General features: G+C 36.3%; 1 long non-coding RNA gene across 3 annotated transcripts; it reads right to left on the bottom strand.

The window, feature by feature from the left end:
* Window positions 1–5,367: 5,367 nt before the first annotated feature.
* LOC309499660 lies at window positions 5,368–8,246 on the bottom strand. 3 transcript variants are annotated; one of them, XR_014206306.1, is made up of 5 exons: window positions 7,870–8,246; window positions 7,123–7,155; window positions 6,918–6,976; window positions 6,564–6,730; window positions 5,368–5,896 (listed from the first exon to the last, which is right to left on the bottom strand). It is a non-coding gene; the product is annotated as an uncharacterized lncRNA (long non-coding RNA). The 3 variants fall into 3 exon arrangements; XR_014206308.1 differs by lacking the exon at window positions 7,870–8,246 and having other exon boundaries at window positions 7,123–7,449; XR_014206307.1 differs by lacking the exons at window positions 5,368–5,896; window positions 7,870–8,246 and adding an exon at window positions 6,099–6,183 and having other exon boundaries at window positions 7,123–7,451.
* Window positions 8,247–21,374: the final 13,128 nt, after the last annotated feature.

Raw genomic sequence — 21,374 nt, 5'->3', positions numbered from 1 at the left:
CTCTTTTCATGTCGTTGTCATGTTATATTGTGTCATGTTTATCAAATTAAAACTGCTTAAAAAACGTAGACTCCACTTCATTGATAGTTGCTTATGTTGAACTTTATTCTTGTTCAAACAGACGCTGTATGAAGCAGTACATAAAGTATTGAATGAACATGTCTCATGAAATGAAACATCTGTGTATTATTTGGCAAATATTGCATTTATTTCACTGCAGCTGTGGTAAAGTATGCAAACACCACGTGAGCGGTCACTACGGGAACCAGAAAGTGTCCGACTTCACGTCTCCGTTTGCAGCTCCTCCCCGCCTGCACGCGGCTACTCTCGCCGATCGGTTACATCCAGCCGCAGCCGATGTCGAACACACCTAATGCGTGCGCTACACAAGTAGTGCGAAGGACGGAAGATGATGAATAACTGAATAAATAGCCTAAATGAATAAAGAGTAAGGGAAAACAAATATATAGTAGCCTAATGAAACATATGGATTGATGCAATATCTTTGCAACATTATTGAATTAATCTGTCACTATATGCCTCTGCCTACGTTTGCAAAGAGAAGAACATTTTAATTTGATTCACAATGAAACGTTACAATTAGTTTACATGCAATGAGTAGCCTAGGTTTGGTTGTTGTTGGTGGCGTTATTGGATCCAATGCAAAATTGTTCCCTCGCGATTGGAAGCTCCTGAGCCGCCGCATACGCATTTCAAAACATCGCAACGTGAAATGCCACAAAAAGCGGTTTGTGAATAGGTCTTAGGCTTAGGCGCTACTTTTAGGGCTAAAATGCTTCGTGAATTACTCTTAGTAAAAAAAATTAAGAGTCCTAAAGTTACGAGTGACGCCCATTATTTTTAGGAGTTGCTCCTAAATTCGCCAGTTAGGAGCTACTTTTAGCCTTAAAATTCTTTGTGAATACGGCCCCTGGTCTGCATCTTGAGAAAAACAATGCCACAGATGTATTTTAAAGGGGTCATATAATGCCATTTTTGTACAAGCTAATATGATTCTTTAGGGTCTAAATTAAAAGTTTGTAATATACTTTAATTAAAAATTCTCATTAGTATTGTAAGAAAACACTAATTTTACCTGGTCAAAAACAGCTCTGTTTTCAGCACGCCGTTTCAGTGCATGTGTCTTTAAATGATAATGAGCTTTGCTCACCCCGCCCCTCTGTTCTGTGGGTACACCGTATTAGACATTCTCTGACCATATCTAGCACAATAACCACGTGTTATTCGTTATAAACGTGGGATTATGAATTATATTGAGAACGTCGTACATAGAAAACATGCCGTAATGTACCCTGAGTGTAAACGGTGAAGCCTGCAGCAAGGTTTGCAAATTTCGCAAAGATTAATATAAATACTAATATAAAGGTTAATAAAACATTACACTCACATCTTCTGGAGGTTCAGCAGGAACACGTTGGTACCGATCCGTTTTTTCTCGTTTGTGAAGCTGTCTGGTGTGAAATGATTCGCGCAAACATGAAAGCACAGACGATCGTGGGGAATCCCCGTGAGGGAATCCCCGCGTCAATCCTTTGGGCATATCGCTTCAAAAACAAAACTCAGCCACTGCTTCTTCAACGGCTCGGATTTAGGAACATCCAAATGACTGCTGTGTTCCTTATTACATCTAAGAACAGAACACCACAATCGCTTAGACGCCATTCTACTCCAGCATATCAACCATATATCAACAATGGCGGACTACTATGACGACGGCTGTCACAGCTTGCTCAGGGCGGGTCTTGTGTTGAAACACGGCTGTCAATCACAATAGCGGGAGGGGCGTACGATCTTATGACGTCACAATATCGAACGGCTTGATTTCAGAGATGGTCAAACATATAAGGAGATTAAAACAAAACCACTGGATGGATTTTTATCATGATAGGATGGTTGTGTACAGGCACTGCCAACAGACATTTCAGTGCAATCAACTTGTAAAAGTGCATGTACCATTATATGACCCCTTTAAGATATATCAGTGCAAGTTGTTTTCAGCTAAAACAGCTCAATAACGCATTTTAGTCTGGGACTACACTGTTAGACCTTACCAGGTTTTTTTTTACAGTAAATTACTGGCAACACTGTTGCCATAATATACTGTTAATTGTACAGTTATTTAATGTAATCTACAGTATGTTACTGTAAAAATGCACTAAATTGAAACTCGAGTTAACTAATTTCACTTGGAGAAACTGACTGCCTTGAATTGACCAACTGTCATTTAAACGTATTATATATTTAAAGCAGAAATAATGTGAGCAAAGTATTACTGTGAACTTATTTTATTTGAGGCCACTAAAAAACTATTGAACATAAAAAGATTTCCACTGGACCAGCAACTACACAGACACCGCCTGTTAAATAAAGCAACATGCAGCAAATCATCAATGTTTGTAGATCTTCTCCTGGACTGAAGCACAGGCTCTACTCTTCAGCAACAATGGTGACCCAAAAAACAACATTTTACAGAAAACTACTGGCATATACCTGTTTTATAACTTACAGTTTATTACTGTTAAAATACATTTTGTGGGTGTGTCTATTTATATTACACTATATTACACTATACTGTAAAATGTTGTTTTTTGGGTCACCATTGTGCTGAAGAGTAGAGCCTGTGCTTCAATCCAGGAGAAGATCCACAAACATTGATGATATGCTGCATGTTGCTTTATTTAACAGGCGGAGACTGTGTAGTTGCTGGTCCAGTGGAAGTCTCTTTATTTATAATATTTTTTTAGTTGTCTCAAATGAAATAAGTTCACATTAATTATTTGCTCACATTATTAGTGCATTATAAATTTTAGTTAACACATTTAAACGACAGTTGGTTAATTTAAGGCAGTAAGTCTCTCCAAGTGAAATTAGTTAACTCGATTTTCAATTTAGTACATTGTTACAGTAACATACTGTAGATTACAGTAAATAACTGTACAATTAACAGTAAATTACAGGCAACAGTGTTGCCAGTATTTTACTGTAAAAAAAAGCCTGGTAAGGTCTAACAGTGTACCTCACAGGGTAACTGTCATCAGAGAATTGTAAACTTATATCTAAAGTGTTTTAAATTGTATTCTTTTTGCAGATTGATTGCAGTGTCATACAGCTTATGACAGATGACCAGCTGAAGGAATATCTGCCTTCCTATGGTGACAGACTGGCTATTCATGGATACTGCAGACGAAAAGAACAAGATCCCAGAGGCCGAAATTCTAAACTTTTTGATCGGCTGAGAACCAGGCTAGCAAGAAGCAGAGGTGACACTGACAATGTATATGAAAAAAGGTCAAAAAGTGCTCAAAAGAGTATGCGAAATATTGAAATGGGATGGATGCATTTTCGAGAAGGGAACTTTATTCAGGTCCGAACAAAAAAAGGTGGGGGTAAACGTAAAATTTGCGTGTTAAAGGACTGTACAAAAAAGGATCTACTTGAAAAGGCTGCCGAGTTGTTTTTTCCAGGTGAAAAATGTTCCGTGGGAAGCTTCACAGATTTTGTGGTCGATATAACAGACTTTCAAGAGCAAACAATAGATGACCAGATTACAGTTGGAGAACTTTATGAGCTGACCAAATTACCAATCTTGCGTTTTTACTTGACAACCAAGAAGAAAGCCATCGCTAGTGACACACAATTAGACACACAGTTGAGCTTCAACAGCGAAACAATTACGCAGGGAGGGGGAAATAGGCAAGATTCCAGATCTCCCATACGTACCAGCCAATCCCTTCTGTTGACTGAGCGAGATTCCAGATCTCCCATACGTACCAGCCTGTTGACTGAGAATGTAGAGTCAGACCTAATTTATGTAGGGAGGAGCACTTTAATTGAAACAGGCAGTGATGATGTTTTATTGTCAGACTCCATAATTAGCATGACTGATCCATCAAGTGTGTTTGAAATTGATGCAGCCAGGCAGCCAGAGGTGGACAATTTGGAAGATAGTGGCACTGTAACAATCTCCACAGGACTTATCTCTGGGCTGGAAGACACTGCGCTTGATGACACATTACCTATTTTAGAGGAATCATATTCTGTACCTTCTCCAATTGATAACTCACTGGAGCCCTTTGTTCAGAGTGAAAGGGTGAAGAAAATTCTTATAAAACAGCTTATTGAACATTTTTGTGACGAAAGTGTCTTGACAGATGACATATCTATGAAAGTCATTCTTCCCGATGGAAGGCTGGAAAATGCTGTTGATGAAGGGGGGGTTTTGAGGGATGTGCTTTCAGAGTTTTGGCATGACTTTTATGAGCAATGTACTTTGGGAAATAGCTTTAAGGTCCCTTATCTACGACATGACTTTGGTCAACAACAGTGGGAAAGCATCGGCCGAATCATTGCATTTGGTTGGCAAAGAGAGAAGTACCTGCCTGTAAAAATTGCACCTGTAATGCTGGAACAGGCGGCCCATGGATGTGTCACAACCAGTCTTGTGGACTGCTTTCTCAGATATGTTACAGAATCAGACAGAATGATCCTAGAATCATGCCGTTCACATTTTGAAGATGTGGACAAAGAAGAGCTCTTTGAGGTCATGGATCATCATAACTCTCGAAGAGTCCCAACAGCAGATAATATCGAGCAGCTCTTGGAGGAGATGGCACATCAGAAGCTGATTCAAGAACCTGCGTTTGTGATAGAGCAGTGGCATAATGTGCTTGCGCCTATGAGAATTGAGCTCCAGGACATCGCAGCTGCCTATGATGAACTACAACCGACATCTAGAAAGGTCATGAAATCAATAGCCTACCCTGCTACAATGAATTTACAACAAAAACACACTGGCAGGTATCTAAGTACATTTCTTAGAGAATCAGATAAACAACACCTGTCCCTCTTCCTTCGGTTTTGTACCGGGTCAGATTTGTTCCTGGGAAAGACCATCACCGTTAGCTTCACACAGTTGGAAGGCTTTCAGAGACGACCCATTGCACACACATGTGGCTGTTACCTGCACTGCAAAATTTTTCGTTGTGAATTTACAATAAATAATTGGATAAATTTTGCATGACTTTCACAGTAAGGATTACAGCAATATACTGTGAAATATACTCACAGCAATTTACTGTAATTTTATATCTGTGATATTACAATGCATTGTTGTAAAAGCACAACTGTATACTGTAACTTCACAGCTTCAATGACAAAGCAATTACTGTGATATGACAGTACATTACTGGGGAATTACAATCTTTTGCTGTACATCGTTACAACAAGGCCCTGTATTTTACAGTGTGTACTGTGAAAGTAATGTACAAGTTGACAATAATTTACTGTGAATTTACAATCATTGTACAATTAACCCCCTCCCCCCCAACAAACAACTCTGAGGTAAAGTCAATGTTAGCCCAATGGCATATTTATTAACAAATACATATTTTTCAATGTACAGCAGATGCCAAGAACTTCAAGAGTTCAAGAAATTCAACTTTCTAGTCATAAAAGTCATCTTAAAATGCAGAAAATGCAGAGAAATTGTGCAAACTCGCAATTCAACTACCTGTCTCACAATTCAACTATTCATCTAGCTGTGTCACAATAACAGTAATGGACAGGATGGGAATGAGGCCTTCATGGCAAGATAAGAGAGCGATGAAGGAATGTCATAAAGGGGTCAGGCGCTCCTCTCAGTCTCAAACATTATAATGAGTCCACACGTAAAAATCTTGTAGTGCAAAGTTGTCTTGAAAAATTACAAAAAGAACAAGGCTACTCAAAACTGAGCCTGACAACTACCACTGCAAAAAAAAACTATGATGCCCACTCAAGGTCAATAAGTTTCCTCAAAAGGGTGCTCACATGAGGGTTCATTGTTGTCCGCTTCTTGGTCTTTGAGCCTCTTTCAGGATTGATGCCCAGGAAGCACCTGTTAATAAGCAAATATAGTTTCAGTTTTAAATAGACTTACAGTATGTATTGCAGACAGCATTTATCAAGGTGTGCTTTTTGCTGTGCTTTTTCCCCACATCAAACCCTAATAGATTTATAATCCAAACTTGTTAGATCTTACTCTCACCATATTTTTTTTTTAGCCATTTTTAGCCAAGGTGCCTAAATAGGGTTGATTTTCTACTATGAGAGGCCATATCAACGTGTGCCGCCACTGAAATGCATCTTCACGCAATTGGCCAGTTGGTAAATTAAAACCAAACCCTGTTGAAAGTATGACAAACATATCCTTTTCAATAAAGGGCCTGAGAGCATTTAGTTCTGCTTTGAAAGAAAATTTCATCTACTTCATTCAATGCATTCACATTTCGCAATAGACGTTTCAAAATCATCATCACATAGCCTGCCCCAAAACAAAATAAATAGCTGTGATTGGACCGGCAGGTATTTGTCAGCATAACATGTGTAGAAACCCAGACTGATCTGCAGAGCGAAATTGAATGAGTTCGCGAGATCAGGATGGTCTCACCAGGCTAGCCTCAGGTACCTCGTTCGTCAGCATTTTAGACCTCAAGACAATCATTGAGTTGGAAGCCTGTACTATAATGTGAATTACAAGATTAAATGTTATCTTTATAAAATACCTTTGAATGAACTCCAGCGTCGACGATCCAGCGGCAGGATACTCAAGGTTGAAGACGTAATAGCTGCTGAAGAAAGCAGCTACTCCGTTGTAAAAAGAAAGGGTGTGGGCCCATCACGACATGTCCCTCGATGGATACAAGCCATCCAGAGGGCTTCATCATGTCACCTGAAATGAACAGATACAACATTATGTGTTATGAGCACTTTGCGATCTGCTTAAGATACAAATGGCTATACAAATGTAATTCTTATTATAATTATAATTATTATTATTTATTGTGGTCTTGTAGATTTCTAGAATGAAAACAAAATAATGAGTTAGAAATGTCGATACTAGACCAAAGTAACATTACCTTGAATGATCAAGCAGGGGCTGCTGGGGAGTTCTGCAGTATTGACCAGTGGCACATGGCTGTAACATAGTTAACACACAATAGCATGGATTTAGGATAAAGGATAAATATTGTTCATTGGTCAGAGGTAGTAAATCATGCAAGGTAAATGTTGATAATGTAATCACTCATTTTGCATTTTAAATATTTGAATAAAAAATCTTACATCAACTTCAAGCATCAAACTCTCTCTGATGACCTGGAAAGAAAAGAAAAGAAAAAGGAGAAATTACACAAATGCAACCAACAATAAGAATTTCAGTTTGAATGCAGATTATGATCATTGATCATTGTAATTTAATTTTATCCGTATGTCAAAAATGATAGTGGTATATATATAGTGTTTTTTTCTGTAGCACTTTGAGATTGCTCACTCAATGTAAAGTGCATTTACAACTTTTACAATTATTATTCATTCATATCAGGACAAGTGGGAAACCCTAGTGTTAAAACCCTCCCGTTGTCGAACACGACATTAGACTAATTTACTCTAGTTAGCTCAGTCATGTTGTAACTAGGATATCCGCTGGAAAAATTTTTTTTCATGGACCGTTTGGTTTGAATCAGTTATTAAAGTTAAACAGCTAACGGTTAGCCCTGCTAATCTATGATAACCTTGACTAATTACAGAAATGTGCACACATAAATAGTAATGTTTGTCCCATCATTGGTTTTATAAACTTTACAAACACCAGATTTGTCTAAACGGTGCTGTGACATGAAAAATTAACTTATAGCTAAACTCTCGTCATTACTAACATTACTACTATTAGCAAATGCTGTGAGAGAACGTTCAACAATTCCGGGCACTTGCTAACAAAATGTGAACTGTGTCATGCGATAAACGTATAAAGTAAATATTATTATCATATTAAAATAACATGGGTGTAAGTGCTGCAAACATTCTGCTCACCTTCTCCATTCAGCCCGAAAATTCAGAAGAGGGACACGACCGCGCCTTTTCAGTTCAAATTCAAAACAGTTCGGTTATGTCATGTGACTTCCCAGGGCATATTTCAATACAATATTTCACTGTAATAATACTGTTTAATGCTGTGAAATCCTTATTTTTTTCACTGTGTTGCTGTGATATTACAGACCTTGTTGTGATATAACAGCAGGTTTTTGATTGCAGTATTTTACTGTAAAATAAGAGTTAAATGCTGTAAAATCCAAGGATACTGTAGTTTTTACAGGTATTCATTGGGATATTACAGGGAAACTTAATTACAACAAGTTACTGTAAAATAATACTGTTAATTATTGTGAAATGCTGGTAATTTTTAACAGTGTGGGGCTGCCTGTGAATTATGACAACTACCCAGAGTTTCGCCATGAAATGAACAAAGTGTTAGAGAGCAACATATGGGTCATGGATATAGTCTAGTACACAACAGACTTACTATTAGTAAGATTAAGCTTCAATTGAAGTTAAGCTTCAACAACATAATTGAGGTCACAACAGGCTTTATTTCTTGATGTTTTTTTCAAGATGTGTTTTACATGTTCACATTTCCAAAGTTCCTGTTAGTACTTTCTCTGCGGCACAAGGTTTGAAAGTGTCAGTTACAAAGCTTGTACCATAATTTATTTTGCCATGTATTATGATAAAAATAATGTTTTTATTTGAATGCACTTTATTATACAACACTTTCCTTTTGTTTTTCTAGTATTCATTTCTAGCATGTTCAGTCATGCCCATAACACAAGTACAGTTTATAGTACAGTTTTTTTTGTTCTGCAATTTTGGAAAGTGTTATTTTGAGTCAATTAAACCATTCCCTGGTTAAAACACAACCTGTTTGTCTTCCCTACTGACTCTTATAATACAAATCTTAAATGTTCAGCAACACATATTTTTTAGATATGAGGCTCCAACTCACTTTTAATTAGCACTCTAAGAGTTATGTACAAATCCACTGCTGCAAACACATCATTCGTATGGTTCAAATCATGCTCTGACATAAGATCAACACATACGTTAAAAGTGTCTTCATCGCATGGAAAGTCCTTGAAAACACACTCTTCTAAACAGACTTGAACCTTCTCCAGACACACTGGATGCAGATGGTCTGTGGCTCCATAGATGAGACACTGCATACATGATGGATGGTCGGCCATGTGGTGAACGTGAGTTGTGGACTGGCCGTATTCTGTGGTTGTTCCAAGTGAAGACTATCTCATCAAGCTCTTCCTGTAAGGAAACATGTTTTGGTAGAGTTAGTAGATGTCTGGGAGGCTGTGTGTGTAGCAGGAGAATCACACAGAGCATGAATCATGGAACCAGGTAATCAAATCACAGAAAAAATTGCAATTAAGAGTATTTTAAGATATTTTACATTTTTGGTATGCATAATACATTATAAATACGATTTATAACATTAAAGATACACTAAATTAGTGAGGACGTTAATATGTGACCCAAGTTACAATTCAATGTTTGACTTAAAGTGTTAGTTCACCCCCCAAAAATCATAATTTACTCATCCTCATGTTCCAAACCTGCATGAGCACGCGAAAATGAGTTTTTTCGTGCATGTAACGCATGGGTAGGTTTGTGGGGTACGTATGTATACGTTTGGGTAGGATTAGTGAGTGGGGTGCGTGTGTATTACACGCAATAAATTGCGTATCATATGCACGCGAAAACATGCGTATCATGCACGTAAAAAACTAATTTTGTGAAGCCACGTGTGGACAAAATCACAGAGCCTTACTCCAATCAGATGAAATTAAATAATGGTTTTAGATAAACTCTTTTGTTGCCAGCTTTTCTCATGTCAGTCATTTATGGTATTTTTATATTTCATAATTCATGGCACAAAACTTCTAAATTATCATTTCTAGAAGTGCCAGAATTCCATAACTACTAGAACTGCCGCAAGCGGTCATTTTGACCGCTAGATTCCAAACTCTTTATCTTTAATGATAAATAGGCCTACCCAATTAAGAGATTAATGCATTTATTGTATTGGGATATCTTTTAAAAAACAAAACAACACCAAACTGTACATTTAAACAAGTTTAATTATACATCTATAAATAATAATATCCGTAGATGTCCTGAGGAGTAGCCTTCATGTTTACACTGTTCGATCGCGCCCGCGCCTTACACACACACACACACACACACACACACACACACCATATTTCAGCATTGCAATCTTGACATCGCAGCCTGTTCATTATAGCCATAATAAAATATAATAATAAAATAGTCAACCTAACATATAAAAATTCCACTGCTCTGTTTATATAGTAGCCTAAGTATAGTAGCCTACAATTCGTAGTTTAGAAATTCAACTACGAATTTCGTACCATTTTGCGCATGTGAAGAGGATGATTTTTTCCGTCGATATTGGAACGTGAGTGAAGTACAAAGCCTATAATGAAGAATAGTTTACCATCCAAATACATCCAAATGTTGAAACATTTTGATTCTAATTAGAGAGTTACGTGAGCCCAACGCCGCTTACTTTCACTTTCTCTTGAAAGTAGCCTATTTCATTTTGGCTTGTTTATAGCCTAGTTATTTTTTCATTCTTGTTCTGAATATCATTACATTTAAATGATTTGTTTTGGAATATGTTTTGTGTATTTTTTACCACATTTTATTGTTGTGTAGCCTATATTGGTATAATACCGCGAAATTCAGTGCGGTCAATCTGGCCGTCCATGGCCGAAATAGGTAAATATGTTAATTTGTTTGTTTGCCTTATTTGTAATTTATATGAAAAACATTTTAAATAAAAATACAGACACTTTTAGGAAAAGTCAGGTAACAGCAGGATTTTATTTATTTTTTCAACAAAGTTATTGCAGATATAAAATTCAAAACGGTCAAAATGACCGCCATGGCAGTTCTAGTGTTATTTTTTACAGTCTATGGTTAAACCACACATTATTCCCTTTTTGATTCTATTAAGAATACTTTTGTAACGTTTAATGTCTAAGCCAAATAATTTTGAATACAGTATCACGACATAAATGTAGGCTAGGTATTATTATTAAGCCTACAGAACACAGATAATTTAATATTTGAGACTATATTCTCTATATTAATTAAAAGATGTTAATGTAGGCTATAGGCATGCAAGGCAATTGAGATAAGCGAAATAAACTCACCTGAATTTTGTTAAGGAAACAGAACTTCACCAAGGATTTGTCCAAAAAAGTGTCTGAGAAGTGCCCGTCCTCTCTCAGCTTGTCAAAGAGGTCTATCCAAAATTGGACACATTCACTTCGCAAAGTGAGCCACCATCTTTCGATGCGCTGGTTTCCAGTGCTTGGGCCAAACGTAACATGGTCTGTTTCGAGTCGATCCTCAGAAAAAGTCAAAAATCTTTGCATCTCAGCCACATGAACATTTTCTGTTCCTAAATCTAGCCTCACTCTAGCAGGACAACCCCCAGCTTTAATGACTGCATCCATGAAGTATCCAGCAATAAGTCTTGGATCATTGTTGGTCTTGTATGCCTCAAGCCATATCATGCTCCTGGAAAATCCATCGATACATCCACTTATTCCAATTCCAAATGGCTTCAGCTTATCATAACCATCTATATGCCACACAAAGTTAGGACCACGGCTATGATACACACGCCGCCTCAGTCGATTTCGTGACCTCAGATCAACCCCTTCACCATCTAAAAGCCGCAGCAGAACTCTCACTGTTTCCCTGTCAGTTACAATCCCATTCATCCAACATTTTTGGTGCATCCATCTATAGCCATGACATTGCCCAGATGTTTGAAGTTGTTGTTCGATGAAAGCTGCCACCTCCGCCACATCCGTTTTGTTCTTTCTGCGCCAAAGTTTGTTCTTGCTTAAAATCCTCTCAAGAGTGCGTTTGCTCAGAGCTATTCCATGCCGTTCCGCTAGTACGGCAAGAATTTCATCATTTGTAAAACCACGATCGAAATACTCCTTAATCTGTTCATAATTCATCATGTGTCGGGTCGCGTGCGTCAGATCAATGAGCGTGCCAGTCGGCAAGTCATAATTTCGATTTAGTTATGTCATAATTTTGACTTTTAAAGTCATAATTTCGACTTAGTATGTCAAAATTTCGATTTGGTATGTCAAAATTTTGACTTTTTATCTCATAATTATGACTTTTAAAGTCATAATTTCGACTTAGTATGTCACAATTTCGACTTGGTATGTCAAAAGTTTGACTTTTTATCACATAATTATGACTTTTAAAGTCATAATTTCGATTTAGTAAATCATAAATTCGACATTTTATGTCATAATAATGATTTAAGAATGTCATCATTTCGAGTTTTTATGCTCGTTTTTTTTTTCTTATGTGGCGGGAATGGGCTTCCATACAGAATAGTTTATATCTCACAATTCTGACTTTATAACACGCAATTCTGACTTTATATCTCCCAATTGCGAGATATAAAGTCAGAATTGCGTGATATAAAGTCGCAATTGCGAGAAAAAAAGTCAGAATTCTGACTTTATATCTCGCAATTCTGACTTTATAACACGCAATTGCGACTTTATTTCACGCAATTCTGACTTTATAACACACAATTCTGACTTTATATCTCGCAATTCTGACTTTATAACACGCAATTTTGACTTTATATCTCGCAATTATGTTTTATAAAGTCAGAATTGCGTGATATAAAGTCGCAATTGCGCGAAAAAAAGTCAGAATTCTGACTTTATAAGACGCAATTGAGACTTTATATCTCGCAATTCTGACTTTATATCACGCAATTCTGACTTTTTTTCTCAGAATTCTGACTTTATATCTTGCAATTGCGACTTTATTTCTCAGAATTGCGACTTTATATCTCACAATTCTGACTTCATATCTCGCAATTCTGAGAAAAAAAGTCCGAATTGTGAGATAAAAAGTCGCAAATTTTTTTTTTTTTTTTTTTTTTTTCTGTGGCGGAAACAAGCCTCCATATATAACAGAGGCTGTGCCATATTCAGTCAGTTTTAATAGTCTGGTAATCATAGGAGCCATCAGGTCTTTTAGCGTTATGGCTCTTCCTCATCCGTCAAGCATCCACCCTTCTCTCATTCAAAAACACTTTTTTTTTTTTTCTGAATATTACTCTTCAGCTCACAGTCTGTAAATTCTACCATATTATATCTTGTTTGTTTGAATCCCTCTTTGTTTGTATCTTTTAACCTAACTTTGTATGTGACCTCTGTATATTACTTTCTGCCCTTGGTATGTGTATTGTGCTTTGATTATTTTGTTCTATTCCTTAACCCAGTGGTTCTGGAGTGTTGTTGTTCCCCGAGGCTTTTAACATCCTTCTGCGGGCTCTGCAGTCACTCATTTTTCAGTAAGGGACAATATTTGCCCCTTAAATCGATATTTTCAGTGCATTTTTTACCTTTATAAAGTAAATAATGCTTTAAAGAAAGAAAAAAATTCAATAGAGAAATATGCAATGATTGTAAAAACGAATTAAGTGATGGTTTTAAATATTAAATTAAATCCGTCAGTAGGTGGCGGCAAGTCATGGTCTTTTTGAGCGAGTCATTCGTTCATCAGTGGCGAAGCAAGTGAAGTGGCTTATGAATTTATGAATGAATTTTCGACTCTCACGATTTGTTAAAAGCAGATCCGTAAACACTGCCGTGGCTCTTGTTGGAGATATTGTTTTGTTGCAAAAAATACGGACAAAACTGTGTTTAAATGAACATCACTTAATATTAATACCACTTAATATTATATCATCACATATTAATAACAAACTATCGTTTGTTGAACTGTTGTATAAATTCAATGTCACATTTTAAATCGTTTGGATATTCGTATAATGTGATCAACATGCTTAAGTGTGAATGCAGTCAGTTTTGACCGCAAAAGATGAGATAATTTAATCACGTAGCCTATTCATGGCATTTTACCTGCTAGAAATATATGGAGCTTATAATATGACAAAATGATTTGAATTTGAATTGTGTAAATTTGAATTATTTGCAAGTGTAATCTAACTAAATTGAATTTTAGGTGGTAGTTTAAATAGTTCTGAATTTGATTTGTTTTAAACGAATATTGAACGTTTGAAATTTAACAAATTGAAATGTTTTTATGGCTGAATTTTATAGACATGTATTTTCAAACAGCTAGTTTTTTTGTTCTGAATTCGTATAGTGCAAATATTCAGTTTAAAAAAATACAGATTCAAGTTTTCAAGATGAAGAAATTCGGAACTTCAAATTCAGTTTTCTAAAATTCAAGTTCAAAAATTCAAGTTCAAAAATTCAGATCTTACAGAAAGTAGGTCACAGGTCATCCACAGGGAAGAGTAAAGGATCTCAGATAAGTCGAACAGAGCATTTTGGCTGCACTGCAGTAGTTTTCTGCCGCAAACGCGGTGGTGGTTCAAGAGAATCCGTGTATCTTTCGTTCAGTCATTTTTTTATTTAATATTAAGAGTAGAAAAATGAGAAAACAGCTTGAGTATTAGATTTCTTCTAATATTCTAGTAATAATAGTCCGCTGCAGCAGTTGCACGGAGCTTACAAAACGCGTGTATTGCAACTATAGGCTACATTTAATTTTCTCATCAAACAACTAGACTAGCGAATGGCTCGGCACAACAGAAGAGCTTAGACAGGGCTTTCTCTCTGTGTAGACCAGCAGTTGGTCTGAATTTGCTATAACCTATAGCCTATTTTCTCGACTGTATAGGCTAAGTCACGTTTTATCATGAAATACGCTCTGATTTATTCCAAAGTGACTCAGGCATATATAATGCATTTAATGTTAAATAATCTAAATGTTGACTTTCAAAAGTAGGCGCGCCAAGAAGGCTATTCTCTGTATTTTGGTTCATTTTTGGTGAGCGCCAGAAAGATCTAAAGAGATCGAGACGCGCTAAAGCAGCGCATCATGTTGTTTTATTTATTTTTCAATGGCATGATATTTTGTAGTCATTTTGAATGTACACAAATAAAAATATACATTTTACTGTTTCGGATGATGTCATATTATCTGTATGACTATAAATAACAGAGTATTAAGTTATTTCCCAGCAGTGGAACAAATCCAAGAGATGGCGCTCGCGCATCGCGCTCTCACACAACATAGGATATCAGTTCTGGCGTTGCTTCATATCGCAGACTGTTCATTATCAATATGAAACACAGTCAACCAAACATATAAAAAGTTATTCTGCATAATTTAATTGGTCTGTTGTACAATATGAAGGGCAAGCTGTGCCGCACACAGTCCTACTTGTTATTCCAAACATTTCCCTTGCTGTAAAGACGCTGATTTAGCCTATACGTGTATTTTGGGACTCGACTGAAGTATGACGCCTTTTTATTTGTATTATAATATAATATATTAAAATACATAATCTTCTGAGTTTTATGATGTAGGCCTTGTATGTTTTATTAAAATGTATTATAATTTACATCTCAAAAGGATGCGCTTTGTGCATTCTCTGACATTATATTTATTTATTTAATTAATATTGAGTATCAATTGATGTTAAACAAAACGGTGTGTTATTTTCTCTGGCAACTAAACTTTCAAAAAAAAAACTTCCAAAAAAAAACTTCCAAAGCAAAGCCATTGTGCGTTCTCTCCTCGCTCCGCAGCTTTTCCACACAGATTTTGAGAACTGGCCAGCTAAAAAAAATAGGCCAAAGAAGTAGACTAACGGCTAGTGTCCGGGAAATGCGAGGTACGTTCATATTTATAAATAAACATAACTGATTTTGTCAACACCTAAATACATTTCCTAATAATAACAGTGATTAAGCCCAAATGTGGGTGGGGGTAATGAACACAATATGTTTGTTTTTTTGGTTTATTCGTTTTTTTTGCCCAAATGGTCTCCACTCTATGCATTTTGTAACAATAGAGCAACATTTTTTAACTGACCGTATTTGCCAGAAAATAAGTCGCATGCACATGAGTGCAAGTCACACTGGATCATGTTGAGAGAGAAAGGCGTCATAATTATTTGTATTTTTTTTTATATTAGCCTATTCAGCAATAGTGTAAAAGACCTGTAAATAAAATACAGCATTTACATGATAAACACTATTAACATGTAGGCTATGTGTTGCCTATTTTACTTTCCCTTATGACAAATGAATGCAAAAAACAACAAGAATGAAAAATAAGTATGTAGGCTAGGCTATAATAAAATAATATATAGGCTACAGACTATAAAAATAGCCTATATTGTGCCCTTTATAAACGCCAAGCCTAAACAAATTTATTTAAATCGAAACGGTCGCGCATCTCTCATTCAGTCAAAAGTTTTCATTGCAATGTAACATGTGGATGCTAACTATTAATATAAAGAAGGCTTCATACTTCAGTCGAGTCCCAAAATACACGTAGGCCTATTGGCTAAATCAGCGTCTTCACAGCAAGGGAAATGTTTGGAGTAGGACTGTGTGTGGCACAGCTTGCCCTTTATATTGTACAACAGACCAATTAAATTATGCAGAATAACTTTTTATATGTTTGGTTGACTGTGTTTCATTTTGATAATGAACAGTCTGCGATATGAAGCAACGCCAGAACTGATATCCTATGTTGTGTGAGAGCGCGATGCGCGAGCGCCATCTCTTGGATTTGTTCCACTGCTGGGAAATAACTTAATACTTTGTTATTTAGTCATACAGATAATATGACATCATCCGAAACAGTAAAATGTATATTTTTATTTGTGTACATTAAAAATGACTACAAAATATCATGCCATTGAAAAATAAATAAAACAACATGATGCGCTGCTTTAGCGCGTCTCGATCTCTTTAGATCTTTCTGGCGCTCACCAAAAATGAACCAAAATACAGAGAATAGCCTTCTTGGCGCGCCTACTTTTGAAAGTCAACATTTAGATTATTTAACATTAAATGCATTATATATGCCTGAGTCACTTTGGAATAAACCAGAGCGTATTTCATGATAAAACGTGACTTAGCCTATACAGTCGAGAAAATAGGCTATAGGTTATAGCAAATTCAGACCAACTGCTGGTCTACACAGAGAGAAAGCCCTGTCTAAGCTCTTCTGTTGTGCCGAGCCATTCGCTAGTCTAGTTGTTTGATGAGAAAATTAAATGTAGCCTATAGTTGCAATACACGCGTTTTGTAAGCTCCGTGCAACTGCTGCAGCGGACTATTATTACTAGAATATTAGAAGAAATCTAATACTCAAGCTGTTTTCTCATTTTTCTACTCTTAATATTAAATAAAAAAATGACTGAACGAAAGATACACGGATTCTCTTGAACCACCACCGCGTTTGCGGCAGAAAACTACTGCAGTGCAGCCAAAATGCTCTGTTCGACTTATCTGAGATCCTTTACTCTTCCCTGTGGATGACCTGTGACCTACTTTCTGTAAGATCTGAATTTTTGAACTTGAATTTTTGAACTTGAATTTTAGAAAACTGAATTTGAAGTTCCGAATTTCTTCATCTTGAAAACTTGAATCTGTATTTTTTTAAACTGAATATTTGCACTATACGAATTCAGAACAAAAAAAACTAGCTGTTTGAAAATACATGTCTATAAAATTCAGCCATAAAAACATTTCAATTTGTTAAATTTCAAACGTTCAATATTCGTTTAAAACAAATCAAATTCAGAACTATTTAAACTACCACCTAAAATTCAATTTAGTTAGATTACACTTGCAAATAATTCAAATTTACACAATTCAAATTCAAATCATTTTGTCATATTATAAGCTCCATAGAAATACACGCTAGGTTTTAATGTTATTTTAAGATGGAGTAGAATTGAATGAACGGCAAAATTCAGCATTGTTCGCGCGTAGGCTCCCTTCTGTCACCTCACGTGACGTAACCCAGTTTGAGAATATAATAACCACCCAAACACAATACAAACTGCAGGATACCAGTGCTCTGTGAAAAAGTCAGTAATTATTTAATGCCATTATTAAAATTGAGGCATTCTTACACAAAAACAAACATATTGCACAAACTTTCCATTTGCATTTGAAATTTAACTCAAACTGTTTAACGTTATTTACTTTCACAGACAGGTGCTTCATATCCCTCACTCCGGTAACTGTCCATGCTGGATCTATCCCCGCTGTTTTAAAAAGTAAGAATGGAAAGCAAATGAAGGCATTACCAGCTACGAGAGAAGCCTCGCGCGCACAGCTTCCCTTTATCGCTAGCCTGCAGCTGTTTGATAGAGACGGGCGCGCGCATGGGCCACTAAAATAATCGCCCATAGCGGACTAGATTTGAGCTCGCTGATTGGCTACAGTTTATGCCAAACATTTATTTATTTAATCAGCAATTGGCTAAGCTGCTCCAAAAACCCGCCTTCCTGGGGCGATTTCTCCAGCTGGAGGGCGCCATATAGCGCCCTCTATTGGCCAGCCGCCCCTGATCAATATGGGAACATGAAAGGTCAATGAACAACATTTATGAATTGGGTGTTGCTCAAACACGATATCTCTGCTTGGAGATAATTACCAGTGCAATTTTAGCTAAATTAAAGATACACTGTGTAAGAATCTGCAAATATGGTGCATGCGAAATTTAACAGGCCACACAAACAAACTTTTTAAAAATATTTGTCCTCAGGTTAAAGAAAACTGTAATATGTTTTGGATGACGACCTTTAGTGTCAGTTTAGTGCTTTGAAAATCAACAATTACTAAACATTGAAGGTGAATCCAGTTTTGAGGGAAAGGGAAGCTAATATGCATTCTAAAAATCACAACAATTTGGATAATAATGTGTTTAGAATATATAATAATATTGTCTTAAATAATGGTTAAAAGAGTTGAAATGTGATGTTTATTATTTGATATGCTTTTTTGTTTTGAGGACTGCTGATTCTATTAAAAATAATGTTTCCAATAAACATTTTATTATTAAACAGTCGTTGGGCACTTTATATCCACTTTTCAAATATTTTCTTCATTTTTATTGAAAATAAATGCCTTTCCAATCAGATATGTGATGGGCAAAAGGCGATTTCAAACTCTGGTCAAATGTGTCAAAGGCTTCATGCAGATGCCACACTCCCTACAGCCTCCTCCACAGCAGACGTTAAGTGGACTGTGTCTTTTAGCCAAAAAATATGGCTATTTACACTTAAAGCCACTCCATTATCAGAAATGTGTAAAAAGAAAAAGAAAAAAAAAGGGGGACAAATGTTTTCTTCCCCCTGTTTGGGTCCCAAGTGTGCATTGGCCCCTGGCCCCGTGCCCATAGGATAATCCGGCCCAGACTCTCAGTGGCGGGAGTGTGGGCCTCGCTCCAATCCCCTCGAACTCCACTGGGACTCCCACGATGATGGATGGTACAGCAGGATGCACACTTGGTCAAACGGACTTCCCTCAGGCTAAACATCCACATGTATAAGTAGCATAAAGCAGCACAAAGAGAGCAGCATAAAACACATCTAGACACAGACGAGACAAACAAGGATATATAATAACCTGATAATAACGCACCTGAAATGAATGACAACTAATCTGAAACCATGACAATAAACTACACAGTGGAAACTTTCTATTCTATTTGTTCTATTATTATCATCTAACACATTGTTGATCTGCATTCAGAGTTGATGGGTTTTTTTTTTTTGTTGCAACAGGACGTTTTCTATGCATAATGTGTTTCTATAATAAAAACATCTATGGTATATCTTAACTTTCAAGCAATATGGAGGCAAAATGACCAAACATAAAATAAACTTCACAGCCATGTTATCTTTGCAAGCACAGACTGTTTAATCAGTCTTTCTTTTTATTATATGATTAGCATCAAACAAACAATGTAGTTCTTATTCACAGTGATTAAAGATTATTAAAATAAAAGACTGAAAAATTATTACAACCACAAAATAGGTGGCGATATATTTACCAAGTAGCCTATGTAAATCGGCATTAAACAAAAATAGAATAAAGTAGAATGGCGCGCTTTTTTTAACCTCCGTTTTCATGGTGACTCGTCGATTCGTAGAGCATGTCTTGTGAATTAACCGTGAACATACTATCTAGGTTGGCTGATGTTACTCCTGGACGAGTATTTATAACCAGCATAGCTTGAGTAAGCAAGGTTTGATTTAATCAACCAAGAGTTCAGTGTTTGACGGCAAGATAACTTTGCTTTCTTCAGCGGCAGCGCAAATGCAGATTTCGCGATCTTTTAATGATTAATCGTGCTGCTGCTATACAATATGTGCCTCAGTCTCTTTTCAGGCTAGACATCATTATTAAAAAATAGTTTACATTAAATCCGATTAAACCTGGTAATTTCAGATAGTAAGTTTAAACCACAACACATTTTCAGTTACGCAGAACCCCGCCCACACAGTGACTCAGTGACGCGTTACGCGTAGCCTGGCAAGCCTGCACTGAAATGCGTCATAGACGGATTCTATTAATTACTTTGGTAGTTTTCTACAGGCATTTCTTCATTATCATGTTTCATATTCTTTGAAGACAGTTTACTAGCATTTCTAGCAGCGTTGATATTTCGAATTTGAAAATGGGTTCAAAGAATTCTCGTGTTAAATGTGTAGATGTTTGGTCAATTTGCACAAAAAAGAGAAAAGTCAAAAGGAAGGCAAAAACCAATAAGATCAACTCAAGTCAAGGTAAGAAAGAGATCTAGACATGTCGATGTTATTATTGGTATTTGTAGAGTATGTAGAATAGGCCTATGTCAAGTTTTGTTTTTAAAGTCTAATAAATAATAATAATGCTCAACCATGAATTGAAAAACTACTAGAGAATTCAGTAACATAATATACTTGACATATAGTGATGAAAGATGCGTAAATGGCTTTAAACAGACATTTATTGTTACTAATACCTCAGATTTTTACAATCTATTACCTCATATTTTTATTGAAGTTGTTATGCTGTCTTTACAACTTAAGTCTTAACAAGGTGAAATTGCTCAAGAATAATAATTGTGCCGCGTAACGTTTGCCCAGTGGGCCGAATTCAAGTCTGAAAATGAAAATGTGGATTGCCCCATTGATATTCACTCACACAAATGAATGAAACTTAATGTAAAACTTAACTTAATGAATGTAAACTTAACGAAACTTATTTGGGGTATGTTTTGAAAAGCTGAACTATTTTTAATTTGACACTTAAACAGAACAGAACATTCCTGCATGTGCTCACTGACCGACAACTGAGAAAGCGGAATGCACGAATTAAACCTGTCTGAAAGCCCCAAAAATTCGCTTCATAATTTACAGCAAGCTTAGCTGCAGCAATATTAGTGTCTAGTAATGTATACGGTTATCAATCTTTTATTAATAGTATTTCATTAAAACCATCTTTTGGTTATATCATTTCCCTCTTTAGATCAGACTTCTCAGCATGTCACCAGTACCAGTGAGGCCGAAGTCCTCAGCGTTGCAGAGGAACCTGGTCATGCTGAAATCGATGAGGAGTGGAGTG

The sequence above is a fragment of the Leuciscus leuciscus genome, assembly GCF_965113295.1.
Source record: "Leuciscus leuciscus genome assembly, chromosome: 5".
Lineage (NCBI taxonomy): Eukaryota > Metazoa > Chordata > Actinopteri > Cypriniformes > Leuciscidae > Leuciscus > Leuciscus leuciscus.
The sequence above is the reverse complement of the archived record's forward strand: the minus strand, read 5'-3'. Positions and strand labels throughout refer to the sequence as shown.